This window comes from Myotis myotis, unplaced genomic scaffold (genome assembly GCF_014108235.1).
Source record: "Myotis myotis isolate mMyoMyo1 unplaced genomic scaffold, mMyoMyo1.p scaffold_m19_p_4, whole genome shotgun sequence".
NCBI lineage: Eukaryota > Metazoa > Chordata > Mammalia > Chiroptera > Vespertilionidae > Myotis > Myotis myotis.
In genome coordinates this window covers 67341445-67358578 of record NW_023416346.1, presented here as the reverse complement: position 1 = coordinate 67358578, position 17134 = coordinate 67341445, and the positions used below count along the sequence as shown (strand labels likewise).

The following is a 17134-nucleotide window of genomic DNA, read 5'->3' as shown; positions in this document are numbered from 1 at the left end:
TAAGAGATTCTGTTTAATCCAGTAAAAGTCATATGCTTACTGAACTGTAATTTGAAATCAATGGACTGAAGTTATTATAAAAATAGTAAAAAAAATGGAGTGCACATTTCAGACAGATGGCTATCACAACTGATAAAGTATTGTAATAAATGTTCCCTTCTTGTATCTGTCCTATCATTTCACTATTTCAGGTCACAGTCATTTCCCATTTGAATTATATACCTCTTCCTCTTCACTTATCTCTTACCTTAAGCTCTCTTGCTCCCCTTCCAACCTAGCATTTTGCTTTGAAAACAACCTTTCTAACATGCTAGTATTTTGATCATGTCATACACTTCATAAAAACCTGCAGTGAGCCCTAGCCGGCTTGGCTAAGTGGATAGGGCGTCAGCCTGAAGACTGAAGGGTCTTGGGTTTGATTCCGGTCAAGGGCACATGCCTGGGTTGCGGGCTCGATCCCCAGTAGGGGACGTGCAGGAGGCAGCCAATCAATGATTCTCTCTCATCATTGATGTTTCTATCTCTCTCTCCCTTTCCCTTCCTTTCTGAAATCAATAAAAATATATTTTAAAAAAATCTGCAGTGAGTCCTTGTTAAAAGGCAGAATGGTTTAGGGACCAAAAGACCAGCTTTTAAGTGAATCTTGGTCATGCCATGCAGCCTTTTGTAAATACTTTTATAGCACTTAGATTTTAGAGTCAAATATACCTACATTTGCCACTTGCTGGTTGTATGTACTTGGAAATTTGCTTAATATCACTTATCCACAGCTTCCTTATTGATAACATGTGGAAAATAAAATATAACTATATCAATTAAGACTCTTTAGTTGTAAGCAATATAAATCAACTCTGGCTATCTTACTCAAAATTTAATTTATTGGAAAAATAAGAGTCTCACAGAATCTGAGGGACACTAGTGAGTCAGGTCTGGAAACAGGCAAGATCTGAAGTGTCTCTGGATACCTAGGAAGCAGTAAGTACAGCAAGGGCTTCATGGCCAGAATAGTCTAATAATGATGTTAAGGATGAGATAAACGGGAACTGAGATTAATCATTTTCAGTTTGATTGCTTGCCCCTCACTATAGAAGGTAAGGCCTCTAGTTACAGTCCCATTGGTCTCTTCTCAAGAGAAAAGCAGAGTGCCATGAGAATGAGGAAATGGATGCATAATATCCAGAAAATGCCCTATATGTATGTAAGCCACCGGTCACGTAGTAGATACTCAGTAAATGGCTATTTTAGCAGGATGAATCTGGGCAATTTAATCAGGCATTCATCACCATTCACTTGGTGGTCTCAACCTATCCTTTTAAAATTTAACACATTCTCTATATAAACCCTGAATTCTCATATCTGCCTTTTCACTCTGCACACTTTCCCTGCCTTAGATGCTGTTAGCCTCTCTCACTTTTTAATATTTTACTTATCTCTTCTAAGGCTCAGTTTAGCTCTTTTTTTTCTTTTTTGATCCCTGAATCACTAATTTCCTGATTTCTCATTTTCTCTTAATCATAGATTGCTTTTGGAAATGGTAGTCTTATATCTCTTAACCCTTTATTGGCCTTACTTATTTATCCCAGCTAGATTATAAACTCCTTAAGAAGGTAGATCATGTATCATATATTTCTGTTTCCTTGATGGCATGTTCAGTGTTATACACATATTAGGTTATTAGGTGCTCATAAATTTATGACAAATGAATGCAAGAAATGTTATTAATCTAAATAAACATTCATTTAATGCTTACCTACTGTATAATCTGCAGTGTGATAATTATTTTAAAAGTACAGAAAAAGCCTTGAAAGTTACCTTTGATGTAGGTCAGTCTATTTTTTTTTACTTTTACTTCCTTTTAATGAATACAGAATACACAAACACATTAAAAACCCCAACGTGACATAAGAGAACACACACAGGTTTATATATAGGTATTTACAGGCCCTTGCAGATCAAGAGGGAGAGGGCACCTCTGGCTAAGGGAAGCTTCTCTTTCCACCCCACCCTGTCCCAACCCAGTGCTAAGGGAGCAGCAGGAGCCTCCAACTGCTTCTGGAGGAAACTCAGTGGGAGGCTGGAATGACATCAGAAACCCCCAAAGCAAAACCAGGACTCTGACTTTTTGGCCCTGGCCCCAATGCTAAGCGTCCTCCTTGGCAAGCTGGCCTGCCAAGGATCTGCATGTCTCAAGAAGAGTCAGCGTGAGCCCCGAAATTCAGATGTGATGGGTTCCCAGCCTATCCCAGCTTTTCCCAGCCTTGGGCTGAATGAGAAATGAGCTGCATCCAACCATGTCCCAGAGAGGAGGGCGGGAGGAATGGAGAGAGGGTGGCAAGCAGAGATGACGCTCCCAGTCAGGATGCTGGGTTCAACAGAGGCCAAGCCCTGAGCGGCACATCACCTTTCCTCTTGGGTCCCCTCCAGGAGCTGGGGCTCATTGCAGCAGCTCTTCCCAGGAAATGCGCTTGGAGAAAACCTCCCTTTCTAACCAGAGGTCGTAGTTCATCTGGAAGTCCTCAGGGAGGTCCACCCACTGGCCCAGGACGCTCTGCAGGCAGTTGTACACAGACAGGAAGTCAGGGTTGCTGTGGGCCGGGTCATAGCGCCGGGCGTTGAAGCGTTTAATGTTGGCACGGAGGGCACACTCCTCTGCTTGGAAGTCCCAAGGTGGGGCATCCAGATCGTTGCCCTAGGCAGTGATGGAGAACCTTTGGAGCTCAGCGTGTCAGCATTTTGAAAAACCCTAACTTAACTCTGGTGCCGTGTCACATATAGAAATTTTTTGATATTTGCAACCATAGTAAAACAAAGATTTCTTTTTCTGATATTTATTTTATATATTTAAATGCCATTTAACAAAGAAAAATCAACCAAAAAAATGAGTTCACGTGTCACCTCTGACACACGTGTTATAGGTTCGCCACCACTGCTCTACAACAACAGCTTCACTTAACTTACATATTCATCAAAACAATGGTAGGGGGAGAGAGAGAGAGAGAGAGAGAGAGAGAGAGAGAGAGAGAGAGAGAGAGAGAGAGAGAGAGAGAGAGAGAGAGATGATTTCGTGGATTGGCCTGGGCAGCCCCACCACTGTGTTCGTGTTGCTGCCCAGAGTGTAACCTCTGAATTTGTTGCGGCTGGACTCAAGGAACATCTCAATGTCCTTCTCTCTGACCTTGGGCGCCCATGAGAGCCCCTTTGGGCAGGTAAGTCTGTCAGTCTGGGGGTGCTGTAGTGGGGGAGGCATCACCTTGTTCCGCTCGAAGGGGAACGTCTCCCCCTCCAGGCTGTTGTCATCATCGTTCTCTTCTTCCTCTTCTCGAGAGTCATCGGCTTTGTAGGGGTCCTGCTAGCTTGTTGGAGGCGTCCAGGTTGTCCTGCTTCATCAGCGCCCTGTGCTCCCACCGCCCCTGTTTCTGCTGCTGCTCAATCAGGTCGGAGGCAGACGCGGGCAGCGAGGCGGCCCTCGTGTTGCGGATCCCTTTGATGCTGCCCCCAGCAGCGGGGCAGGCCCAGCATGGTGCGCCTCTCAGCCTTCACGCTCTGCAGCTCCTCAAAGCCGCCCAGAGTGCACAGTACTGTCTTCCGAAGCTGCAAGAGAGCCTTCTTCCTGCGGAAGTGGGGGCGTGGCCACTGCAAAATTTGGTCACCAACCCAAACAGCACGATGGCGAATGGCTCCTTGTTGTACAGCGGGGAACCCAGCTCGGCCCTGAAAGTCTGGCGCACGGTCCTCCACTTGGCCTTATCGCCCTCACAGGCCTGGTGAGCAGTCTCCACAATCAGGTGCATGATGTTGAACAGGACCCTGAGGTCCGTGCTGTCAGCAGGGGAGACGGCCAGCTTCCTCACCACCCGCCGCAGGCGGCGCTGTTGTCTATTTCCATGATAAGCAGCTGCACCAGCGCATGGAACGTGCCCACCTCCAGGAGCAGGAAGACATTGTGGCGCATCCAGGACCGCACCTCCGCCTCCGCCCTCCCGGAAGGTGCCCTGGGCCACGTAGAGAATGGCCCGGGTCACCTTGAGTCTCTTCTCCCGGGCAGTGACTTCCAGGCCGTCCAGGAGCCTCATGGCGTGGGTCCGGGGCTGGTTGGTGCCCAGCTCGGCCCACTTCTTGTTGGGGTCACATGGAGGCAGAAGTCCTCCTCGAAGCACTTTAGTTTCATCAGGAATTCTGGCCCCTCCGAGAGCTCGGCCGCCCACTTGTGCGTGTCAGCACTCAAACCCCAAGTCTGGAGGCTCGGAATAGCCCTCCGAGTGTTTGCGCTGGTTGCGGTTGAACTCTCTGGCTTTGCCCCCTTTCCATTCCCCCGCACTGCCCCCCCCCCCCCCCAGACCCACGCTGGCCCACAGGGCCCCTGGTGGTGGCTGCGCCATAGCGGGCGGCTGAAGTGTCAGCAGCTGAGGCTGCTTGTTGTTGATGATCAGCGGGCCAGGGCTGCCAGCTTCAGCCTCCATCTTGGCTGTTCCACCAGGTCAGCCTAATTTAGGAAAGAAAAATAAAAGCAAGAAGCACCAAAGAAGTAAGCATATTAATACATAAAAATATCATGTGAAAATGTTATATATGGGTTCTAGGGGTATACAAAAACATAAAAAGCAGGAGATAACTACATATATATGAGGTACAAACCAATTGCCTTGCTGGGATAAAGGGTTCACTTCAGGAAAGAATAACAGATGGTATTGGAGAATATGGGTTGGGGAAGACTTTGAAAGATAACTCTTTTTTAAATTGAATCTATTGGTGTGATATATACATATGCCTAAGCAACCGTTATGACCAGTCGACTGGATGAATGGCCAGTAGCTATGACCCACACTGACCACCAGAGGACAGACACTCAATGCAGGAGCTGCCCCCTGGTGGTCAGTGCGCTCTCACAGCCAACCTCCCCCAACTGGCCAACCTTCCACAGTCCCTTCCCCCGCCACCCCCCAAGCGGGCTGGTCCCTCCAACCCCCCTCCAGCAGGCTGGCCCCAATCCCCAACTGGGACTGGGTGAGGCGGCCCCAATTGGCTCTGTTAGCTGGCCAGCCAAGGGACCCCACCCATGCATGAATTCGTGCACCAGGCCTCTAGTTGATTAATAAAATTATATAGGTTTCAGGTATACAATTTTACAGTACATAATCTGTATATTTTATTGTGTGTTCACCACCCCCAAGTCAAGTCTTCTTCCATCACCGTTTATCCCCCCCTTTACCTTCTTTTACCTCTGGCCAATCAGCATACTGTTGTCTCTGTCCACCAGTTTTTCTTTTTTTTTTTTCTTTGCTTAATCTCTTCACCCTTCTCACCCAGCCCCCAACCCTCTCCCTTCTGACAGTTGTTAGTCTGTTCTCTGTATCCATGAGTCTGTTTCTACTTTGTTAGTTTATTTTGTTTATTACATTCCATTTAAAAATTAGGATTAACTATAACAGAGAACAGAAATCCTATCTAATAAAAGAGAAACATGGTAATTGGCGTACGACCGCTACCCTTCCCATTGGCTAATCAGGGCAATATGCAAATTAACTGCCAGCCAAGATGGCGGCCGGCAGCCAGGCAGCTTGAAACTAACATGAGGCTTGCTTGCTTCAGTGACGGAGGACTCCAACGTTCCCCGCCTGCCGCTGCAGGCCTCTGAGCTGCAACTCTAAGCAACTATGTAACAAATATAGAAGCTAAACAAAACCCCAGAAACCTGCTTTAGTCCGCCGGGCTTCAGCCAGCAGGATCGCAACATTGTAAGCAAAGGCCAGGAACCTACTTTCAGCAGCGGAGGCCTAAGAGCTGGAGCCAAGCCTCAAAGCTAAAGCTGGCCCAGAATAAAAAAAGAAAAAGAAAAAAAGGAGCGGTTGGGAGCTTCAGTCACCCCCAGCCTGAAAACAGCCCTCAGCCCCTCACCCAGACTGGCCAGGCACCCCAGTGGGGACCCCCACCCTGAAGGGGGTGTGACCAGCTGCAAACAGCCATCATCCCCTCACCCAGGCTGGCCAGGCACCCCAGTGGGGACCCCCACCCTGAAGGATGTGTGACCAGCTGCAAACAGCCATCATCTCCTCACCCAGGCTGGCCAGGCACCCCAGTGGGGACCCCCACCCTGATCCAGAACACCCTTCAGGGCAAACCAGCCAGCACCCACCCGTGCACCAGGCCTCTACCCTATATACTAAAAGGGTAATATGCCTCCCAGCACCGGGATCAGCGGAGCTGCGAGGCCTCCCCGCACCAGGATCAGCGTGACAGGGGGCAGCACCCAAAACCCCTGATCGCCCTGCAGCTCTGTGTGTGTGACAGGGGGCAGGGCCACAACCTCCCTATCGGCCCTGCTCTGTTCCTGACAGGGGAAGGCGCCCCAACCCCCTGATCAGCCCTGCTCTGTGCCTGATAGGGGGGAGCTCCCCAACCCCCTGATCGCCCTGCGGCTCTGTGTGTGACAGGGTGTGGCGCCCAAACCTCCTGATTGGCCCTGCTCTGTGTGTGACAGGGTGCGGCGTCCCAACCCCCTGCCCCCCCACGGGCCCTGCTCTGTGTGTGACGGGGTAGAGCCATAACCTCCCCATCAGCCCTGCCCTGAGTGTGAGAGTGGCGGCGCCCCAACCCCCTGATCGGCCCTGCTCTGTGGGTGATAGAGGGTGGCACCCCAACCCCCTGATGGGCCCTGTTCTGTCCATGACAGGGGAAGTGCCCCAACGCCCTGATTGGCCCTGCTCTGTGCATGACAGGGTACAGAGCCCCAACCAGCCTGATGGGCCCTGCTCTGTGAGTGACAGGGGGAAGTGCCCCAACCCCCTGATTGGCCCTGCTCTGTGCGTGACAGGGGGTGGTGCCGCAACCTCCTCATCAACCCTGCCTTGAGTGTGACAGGGGACGGTGCCCCAACCCCCCAATCGGCCCTACCCTGAGCGTGACTGAGGGTGGCATCACAACCTCCTGATCCGCCCTGCTCTGTGCATGACAGGGGGCGGCGCCCCAACTCCCCAATCAGCCCTGCTCTGAGCCCGACCAGGGGCTGCACCTAGGGATTGGGCCTGCCCTCTGCCACCCGGGAGCAGGCCTAAGCCAGCAGGTTGTTATCTCCCAAGGGGTCCCAGACTGCGAGAGGGCACAGGCCGGGCTGAGCGACCCCCCTCCCCCCCGAGTGCACAAATTTTTGTGTACCAGGCCTCTAGTAGTTTAATAAAATAAAGTCAGCCTATGTAAAGGAACACTTATTTGCTAATCACAGTAATGAATATTTTCTGACTTAGAAGATTAAAATATAGTTTTTAGTCATCATGAAAGCAGGTTACAAAATAGTATGTGTATGAATTTAGTTGGGTTTTTTTTTAGTAAAGGGGATAAATACACATTAAAATATCAGGACTTATAATCAATAATGTATTAACTATGCTTACATGTACATGATATATTCCATGGTTGCTTTTTGTTTAAATATTTTTATCAGGTGATTTTGCTTGAAAGAAAAAATGCATATGCATATGTATACTTAAGAGTGCTACAGGTTTTCAAGGACAGTAGTGATGTGAAAAAATAGTACTTGTGGAAGATTGCTTTAGTATCTGTATGTAAGTATCTAAAATCAGCAATACATGCTAAAATGCTTGAGTAGAGATTTTGGAGAAAAATTGGTTTGATTAGGTTTCTCATTGAATGTGCGGATAAAGGTAGTGAAATTGAAAGCAATACTGAAGTGAGAAATGCAGAACAGATACAGGTGCCGCTAATAGTTATGGAAAAAATGAGAAGGAAAGCTTATTAAGAGGTGGAGATGAGAAGTTAGTTAACTTTTGCAGGGAGTAGTATAACAGGTACCTGGATATATGAAATAAGAACTGGAAATAGACTGAGCGGTCAGGTCTGGTGTGTAAGGAGTGTTAGTGTATATGAAGAAATTATGAAAATTAATACATACAGTAGGTATAAACAGGCCTATAAAAAACTCTTACACTTACTATATCCCTGTGTTTTAAAAAGAGTTATTGAATTATAATGTATATACTATAAAAATCACTCTTATTAGTGTATAATTCACTTATCTTACTAAATTTATAGAATTCTACAACCATCACCCCACAGTTCATTTTAAAAATTTTTCATCATTCCAAAAAGTTTTCTGGAGCCCATTAGCAGCTAATCCCTTCTCCTACACCCAAGCTTTAAAAATACTCTTAGGTTTTCTGTCTTTATAAGTTTTCCTTTTCTGTACATTTCATATAAGTGTAATCATACCATATGTTTCATTGTGTTTAGCTCCTTTCATTGAGCATGAAGTTTTTGAGGTATATCTATGTTGTATCATGTATCAGTATCTTGGTCCTTTTAATTGATTAATAGTATTCCATTAAATAGGCACTAGAGGCCCAGTGCACAACAATTTGTGTGCTTGGGGGAGAGGGGGGTCGCTCAGCCCAGCTTGTGCCCTCTCGCAGTCTGGGACCCCTTGGGAGATAACGACCTGCTGGCTTAGGCCTGCTCCCGGGTGGCAGAGGGCAGGCCCAATCCCTAGGTGCAGCCCCTGGTCGGGCTCAGAGCAGGGCTGATTGGGGAGTTGGGGCGCCGCCCCCTGTCATGCACAGAGCAGGGCGGATCGGGAGGTTGCGATGCCACCCTCAGTCACGCTCAGGGTAGGGCTGATTGGGGGGTTGGGGAACCGCCCCCATAACACTCAAGGCAGGGTTGATGGGGAGGTTGCGGCGCCACCCCCTGTCACGCACAGAGCAGGGCCCATCAGGGGATTTGGGGTTCCTTACCCTGTCACGCACAGAGCAGGGCCCATCACGGGGTTGGGGAGCTCCCCCCGTCATGCACAGAGCAGGGCCAATGGGGGAGTTGGGGCACCACCCGCTGTCACACACAGAGCAGGGTGGATCAGGGGGTTGGGGCGCCGCCACTGTCACACTCAGGGCAGGACCGATGGGGAGGTTATGGCTTTACCCCGTCACACACAGAGCAGGGCCAATCAGGGGGTTGGGACGCCGCACCCTGTCACACACAGAGCAGGGCCGATCAGGGAGTTGGGGCGCCACACCCTGTCACAAACAGAACCGCAGGGTGATCAGGGGGTTTGGGCGCTGCCCCTGTCACGCTGATCCTGGTGCCAGAAGGCCTCTTGGCTCTACTGATCCCGGTGCTGGGAGGCATATTACCCTTTCACTATATAGGATAGAGGCCTGGTGGACTGGTGGGGGCCGGCTGGTTTGTCCTGAATGGTGTCCTGGATCAGGGTGGGGGTCTCCACTGGGGTGCTTGGCCAGCCTGGTTGAGGGGATGATGGCTGATTGCAGCTGGTCACACACCCTTCAGGGTGGGGGTCCCCACTGGGGTGCCTGGCCAGCCTGGGTGAGGGGCTGAGGGCTGTTTTCAGGCTGGCGGGTGACTGAAGCTCCCAACTGCTCCTTTTTTCCTTTTATTTTTATTCTGGGCCAGCTTTAGCTCTGGCTCCAGCTCTGAGGCCTCTGCTGCTGAAAGCAGGTATCTGGTTTGTTTGGGTTCTATAATTGAAAGACTGTATCAACTCCAGCTCTGAGATCCCGGCTGGCTGAAAGCAGGTTTCTGGGGTTTTGTTTAGCTTCTATATTTGCAACAATGTTTCAAACTGCAAGCTGAGACCGGCAAGGCACGCGGGGAACGTTGGAGTCCTCCCTCACTGAAGCAAGCAAGCCTCATGTTAGCTTCAAGCTGCCTGTCTGCCGGCCGCCATCTTGGCTGGCCGTTAATTTGCATATCGCCCTGATTAGCCAATGGGATGGGTAGCGGACGTACGGCTAATTACCATGTTTCTCTTTTATTAGATAGGATACCATTTTGCTCATCCATTTACTAGATTTTGGACAGTTGGATTGTTTTGCTATTACGAGTAATGCTACTATATTTGCACACGTCTCTGGATGGACATGTATTTTAATTTCTTAGGGTTAAATTCCTAGGAATAAAAATGCTGTTACATGGTAAATTTGTGTATAACTCTCTAAGACACTGCCAAAATATTTCCCAGAGTAGCTGTACCGTGTTTTGTTCCCACCACCAATGTGCAAGTGGTCCAATTTCTCAGCATCCTTCTGAACACTTAATTTGTCTTTTTTATTGTAGCTATTCTAATAGATCCATAATAGTTTCTTCTTGGGATTTTGATTTAATTTTCCCTAAATCACTAATGATGCTGCATGTATATTTATGTCCTTTTTCTGTCATTCATATATTTTCTTTGTGAAAATGTCTATTCAAATAATTGGTTCATTTTTAATTGAGTTTTTATCTCCCTAATAATTGAGTTGGAAGAGTTATTCAAATGTTCTGTATATAAGCCATTTATCAGATCTATGATTTGTAAATACTTTCTTCTAGTCTTGGGCTTATATTTTTATTCTCTTATTAGTGACTTTTTAGGAGTAAAAGTCGATAAACTCCAATATACCCATTTTTTCTTCTACGGATTATGCTTTCAATGTTATATTTAAGAACTCTGCCCTATCTGAGATCATGAAAATTTTCACTTATATTTTTCTAGAATTTTTATAGTTTAAACTCTCAAATTTAGGTCTGTGATCCATTTTGAGTTATTTTTTTTTTGTATATGGTATGAAGTAAGGGTCTAATTTCTTTATATTTTGGGGTATCTAATTACCCCAGCACTATTTATTGTTGAAAAGGCTATCCTTTTCTCCACTGAATTGTCTTGGTACATTTGTGGGAAACAAATTCACCATGAATGTAAGGTTTTATTTCTGAATTCTCTATTCTGTCCTACTTATCTATATGCCTATTTTTGTATTATTACTACACTATCTTGATTAATTGTGCCTTTATCCTAAGTTTTTAAATCAAAGTGTGAGTTCTCCAATGTTGTTCCACATTTTCAACTTAGTTTCAGCTCTCTTGCTCTCTTGTATTCCCATATAAATTTTAGGATCAGCTTGTCCATGTCAGTTTCTGCAAAGAAGCCAGCCAGGATTTTTATAGGGGTTGCATTTAGTGTATCCATCAATGTGTGTCAAATTGCCATCTTGATAATATTAAGCCTTCCAATCCAAGAGACTGGACTGTTCCTCTATTTATTTAGATATTATTTAATTTCTCTAAGCAGTGTTTTGTGGTTTTCAATGTATAAGTCCTTGGAGAACCTCTTAACTGAATGAACTGGGATGTGGACTATAGAGCAGCCCCAGGGCTTTGTATCCCAACATCAGTGATTCTTTAAGAATAAACTTTTTGATCAACTTCCAGAGTGCAGAAATAGTTGCTTGTGTTACTTTTGTCCAGGTTTATAATGTTTTAGGGGGAGAAGATTTCCCAATCTTATCACCCAGCTAAGTAAGTTCTACCATGTGTGTGTTTTTGTGAGAATTTTTGTTCCAGGTACTTCTTACTCCAAAAGCCCAGTGATAGGAGCTATGCCAAGTTAGTATTAAAAAAATTACAAAACCACTTGTTTTGTAAAGACAAAACATACATATCACTGAGTAACTTTTTAAATTGCATTAATTATGTGTTTAGAGTTGTGCTAAAATAGGGACTAAGATTGACTACAAAATTTAATTCAAATAAAAAAACAGGTATATTGAGTACCTCTTATGTGTTTGAAACCATGGTAACAACAGATCATTATTATTGCCCTAAAGACATACTTCATGTAGTGTCAGAGTCTAAACTAACTGAGGTATAAGGTAATCACTTTTGAACTCAGCGTCAGTACAATCAACTGCCTATTCATAATCTCTATTTGGATATTTAACAGGCATCTCAAAATTAACATGTGCAAAACCCGAATTTGCTCACCTACTTTTCACCACTATATATATATATATATATATATATATATATATATATATATATATTTGATTTTTTACAGAGAGGAAGGAAGAAGAATAGAGAGTTAGATACATTGATGGGAGAGAAACATCTATCAGCTGCCTCCTGCACACCTCCTACTGGGGATGTGCCCGTAACGAAGGTACATGCTCTTGACTAGAATGGAACCTGGGACCCTTCAGTCTGCAGGCCAACGCTCTATCCACTGAGCCAAACTGGTTAGGGCATCCACTAATCTTCTTTAATGAGCCCCATCTCAATAAATGGCACCTCCATCTGCCAAGGTCCAGATAGTACTTGGTACTCATCCTTGATTCCTTTTTCTCTCTTAGCCCATATCCAATCAGTTATGATTCCTCTTGGTTCTACCTACAAAATAGTATCTCATTTCTGCCATTTGTCTCCTACTGCCAACTTCCTAATTCAGACCATCTTTATTTACTGCCACCACCCCATTTTTTTAAAAATCCTCACCCGAGGATATTTTTTCCATTGATTTTTAGAGAGAGTGGAAGGAGAGAATGTAGAGAGAGAAACATTGATGTGAGAGAGACATCAATCAGTTGCCTCCCGCATGCACCCCAACCCGGGCTGGGGATTAAACTTGCAATCTAGGTATGCATCTTTGACCAGGAATCAAACCCATGACCCTTTGGTGCTTGGGCTGACATTCTAACCACTGAGCAACACAGACCAGGGGCACCACCACCCCATTCTTAACTATCATACCTGGACTACTACCTAAACTATCGCCCTGTATTTTTTCTTAGCACACTAATATAATTTCTCCATACAAGTGCAAGGTGATCTTTTAAAAATTAATACATGATCACATTACTTCCCTGCTTAAAATGTTCAGTGGCTTCACACTTGCTGTACTGTGTGATGCTCAGTTAAGGGTGCTGTTCAAGAGCCATGGCATTCTAGCCACAATCTAGTACAGATAACCATCATTTCTCACCTAGATTAATATTCCTTCTGCACTCAGTCATATTCATTTCCTATCTATTTTTCTCCTAATAGAGTGATTTTCTTTCTTTTTTCTTATTGAGAGTGATTTTCCTAAAATAAAAATGGGTATTTTTCTGTCCAAAACTCTCCCCATGATACGAGGAATGGTGTGTGGCTACACAGTAAGGCTGGAGGAGCAGATGGCAGAGGTGGGAGGAGCCACTATGCTTCACACACTGGCTGAGGGATTGGACTTCACCCTGAGGTGACAGTTATTGGAGGACTTTTTAAATACCTCTTTTATTGTTATTTTTACCATTATAGAAGTCGATGCAAATTTTTAATGAGCATAAAGAAAATAAAAATCATTGTTACCAAAAACATCCCTCTTTCCATGGCTTTTTGGACAAAGTTAAAAATATATAATATTTTCTACAAGATCCTTCATGAACATGCTCCTGCCCATTTCTCCAGTATTATCCCATGCTACTGTCCTCCAGTCATTTTGTCTATTGATTCTTTAAGGAGCCAAGTTCATTCCTGCCCCAGTATCATCATATATGTTTTCCTTCTGCCCTGGACAGGCCCTCATCTCCTTTACCTGGCTAATGACTATTCATCTTTCAAAGAGAGTTGTTCCCTGATTCTTTAGACTAAGTACTAGTTATGTATCCTCACCAAACCGTATACATTTTATTATACTATTACAGTTTTAATTATTTATTTAATATGAACATTTCTAAAATCTATGAAGTTAGAGACCATGATTGTATTGTGAAATCACCAGAATTTTCTAGCACAGTGCTGAGTACATAGTAAGCACTCAAGGAATATTGGTTGAAGGAATGAGTGACTATGCAATGGGAATATTAAGGAGAAATAAATTATTTCCTACTAGTACAATGTGAAAAGTCAAAGATTAAAGGAAAAATATTCAAGGCAAAGAAAACAACATGTTTGTTTGCAGCGGTTCTCAACCTGTGGGTAGCGACACCTTTGGCGGTCGAACGACCCTTTCACAGGGGTCACCTAAGACCATCCTGCATATCAGATATTTACGTTATGATTCATAACATTAGCAACATTACAGTTATGAAGTAGCAACGAAAATGATTTTATGGTTGTGTCACAACATGAGGAACTGTATTTAAAGGGCCAGAAGGTTGAGAACCACTGGTTTAAAGTCAAAGAGTTAAGAACAGTCCTGGAATATTTGGGGAATAGTAAGTTTTTTCCTGAGGCATAGGAATCTTAGTGATATATGGAGGAAGAGCAGAGAATAAGATGAAAGAGTTTAGGGGAGATGAGGTTGAAGAAGCAGGTTGAGGCCAGGGTCTTTCTGGCAAACTAAGTAATTCAGATTAGGGAGTGACTGAATTAGGTTTCTTTCTTTAAGGAAGTTAAATAGAGTTGGTAGTGTGGAAGATAGATTGGCTAGAGAAAAGAATTAAGAATATGTTCGCATGTAGGGCATTCCTGGTACACAAAATCCAACAGTAATCTGTATTATTTATAAGACCCTCCTAAAATTGTGTGTGTGTGTCTGTAATGTCACTGAGATATATATTCCTTTAAGATTTGCTTTGAAATGTTTTTATTAAATATGGTGATAGTCTCCCTTTATGCCCTCAGGTCATACATTTTGAATTATTTAATACTAGAGGCCTGTTGCATGAAGAGATTCATGCAATAGGCTTTCCCTTCCCTTGGCTGCTGGAACCAGTTTTCCTCCAGCACCCGGCACCCAGGCCTTCACTCTGGCCAGGCTCCAGCTGGAGCCGGCCCCGGGGCCGTGAGGTTTTCACTGCTCCGCCGGTCCCGGGGCTGTCGCTGCTCTGGCCCCTGGGCCATCAGGCTTTGCTCCACTGTTTGGAGCCTATATGTGCAAATTAACCGCCATCTTTGTTAGGTTAATTTGCATACTCTCCTGATTGGCTGGTTAATGTAGCGAAGGTATGGTCAATTTACATGTTTGTCTATTATTAGGTAAGATAGAGCTTCTTCATATTGGCTTTCCCTCCCTTGGTAATATGCATTTAAGTTTTCTTCATGTCTTTTAATGGCTTGATAGCTCATTTATTTACAGTGCTGAGTAGTATTCCAATGTCTTAGGTACCACCGTTTTTTGTTTTTTTTTCATTCACCTATTGAAGGATATATTGGCTGCTTCCAGGTTTTGGCAAATTATGAATATTGCTGATATAAACATCTATGTGCAGGTTTTTGTGTAAACTTTGGTTTTCAGCTCCTTTGGACATGTTCTCAGGAGCATGATTGCTGGATTGAAAGGTAAGAGTATGTTTTGTTTTATAAAAAAAAAAAAATCAAGTCTCCCAAAGTGACTGTACATTTTGCTTTCCCACCAACAATGAGAGTTTATGTTGGTCCACATCAGTGTCAACATTTGATGCCAGTGTTCTGCATTTTGGCTATTCTAATAGGTGTTCAGTGATATCTTGTTTCTGTTTTAATTTGCATTTCACTAATGGCATATGAGGGTGAGCATCTTTTCACATACTTATTTGCTATCTTTAGGAAATGTCTTTTAACAGAGACAGAGGGAAATGTTTTGAAAATGTTCTCCAATTATCATAATATAATGTTTCTAGTGTAAAACCTCTGCTATTAAACTTTTACTATTATAATACATTTCAGTGTAGATATTATATTGAACATTCTGAAGAGCGCTTTAAAAATATATTCAGAATTCCAAGTGCCTTGTAAAATCAGTAAAACGGTGTCATAAATTTAAGGTGAAATTAAGGAAAATTAAAAGCCCTGCTGGGATAAGCCACCTGCAAAATTAACCCAAGAAACTGCTTATGAGTAGATAATTTCATTTGGAAACACCCACAGTTTTGGATGAGTTTCAAGGAGGCATGAATAGAATGTGATCATAAATTGAAAAGGTAAAATCTAATAATTTAACAATGGACTGAATTATCAGAAAGAAAACTACTACATTAGAAAAAACTCAGAGATCTAGCTGTGAGTTCCTTGCAATGTCTTGGAAATTAAAAAATTGAAATATTCCAGCCCAAAGCCAGTGGTGGAGGTGGGTAGGTATATCAAATTAAAACTGAGGCAGTAATCATTACAAATATCTACTGACACATTTTGTGATGATTCCAGACTCACCATGGTAATTTATTATTATAATTTATTTTTGTATGTGTATTATTTATTAGATTCAAAATATGGAGGTTATCAAACTGAACATCCCTGTGTTTACAATATTTCCCATCACAAGTAGATGGGCATTATAATTTATACTTGATGACTTTAGTTTAGATATCTCATAACTTTAGTTACTTTGGATTAGCCTTCCTAATCCTGATAATACTGGCACACTGACAGAATAATAAATAGTGTCTTAAATGGATAGAAGAAAATATTATGCCTGTGTGTAAAGGAGTGCAGGTGACATCATCCATCCATTAGCAATCAATAAAAGAAAGAGGTGGTGATACAGAATATGCTTATTTTTCCTATTCTTTTTATTGTTTCTTGTTAAAATTTTCCCTATAGCAATGATGTTCGGACTTTAATTTATATCATAATAATCTGAGGAAATTATTGGAATTACAAATCTATATGTCGTATTACTAGATATTATAATACAGTTGGTCTGGGATAGAATACAGAAATCTGAATTTTTAAAAACACCTCTTGTCCAGGCAGTGTCGCTCAATGGTTGAGAGTTGACCTATGAACCAGAATGTCATGGTTCCATTCCCAATCAGGGCACATGTCTGACTTGTGGGCTCGACCCTAATAGGGGTCATGCAGGAGGCAGCCAATCAATTATTCTCTCTCATCATTGATGTTTGTATCTCTCTCTCCCTCTCCCTTCATCTCTGAAATCAAGTAAAATATTTTAAATACCTCTTATGTTGCTAATTTTGAGTGTTAGTGGACTATATCTTGAGCAGCACTATTTTAGAGAGAACATTGCTATTTTTAAATAAACCTGTGGGGTTTTTTTCCTGTTTATTCACTGCTGGGCAAAATTTCATGGGTTTCTGGTAGGTTTCTGTTCATTGATTATATCCATAGTTCCAGGTCTCTGATTGGTCAGTGTTGTGTGCCAATCACAGAGAGGACTGAGGAATTTGACACCTTCTGTATAAGGATAACAGATTTGGGGTGGGTTTAAGGGAGGGCAAAATGGCTGCCAGCCTCACAGGTTACTGTAGTCTGTGCTCATTGGCAAAGAAGAGACAATAAAATTATCTGAGAATGCCTTCCCTGTTCAGAAGCAGAAGCAAATTTGTACGTGATGTTGCCAAAGAGGAGATATTACTAGGAGATATTACTACCACCCCATAAATCTCCATCATACCCTCCAAATTCTGTGACCTGGCATAATCACCTCAAATAA

The 17134-nt window shown here is 43.7% G+C and overlaps 1 pseudogene; it reads right to left on the bottom strand.

Moving 5' to 3' along the window:
* Positions 1–2434: 2434 nt before the first annotated feature.
* On the bottom strand, positions 2435–4460 carry LOC118653445 (annotated as a pseudogene).
* Between the last annotated feature and the right edge of the window lie 12674 nt (positions 4461–17134).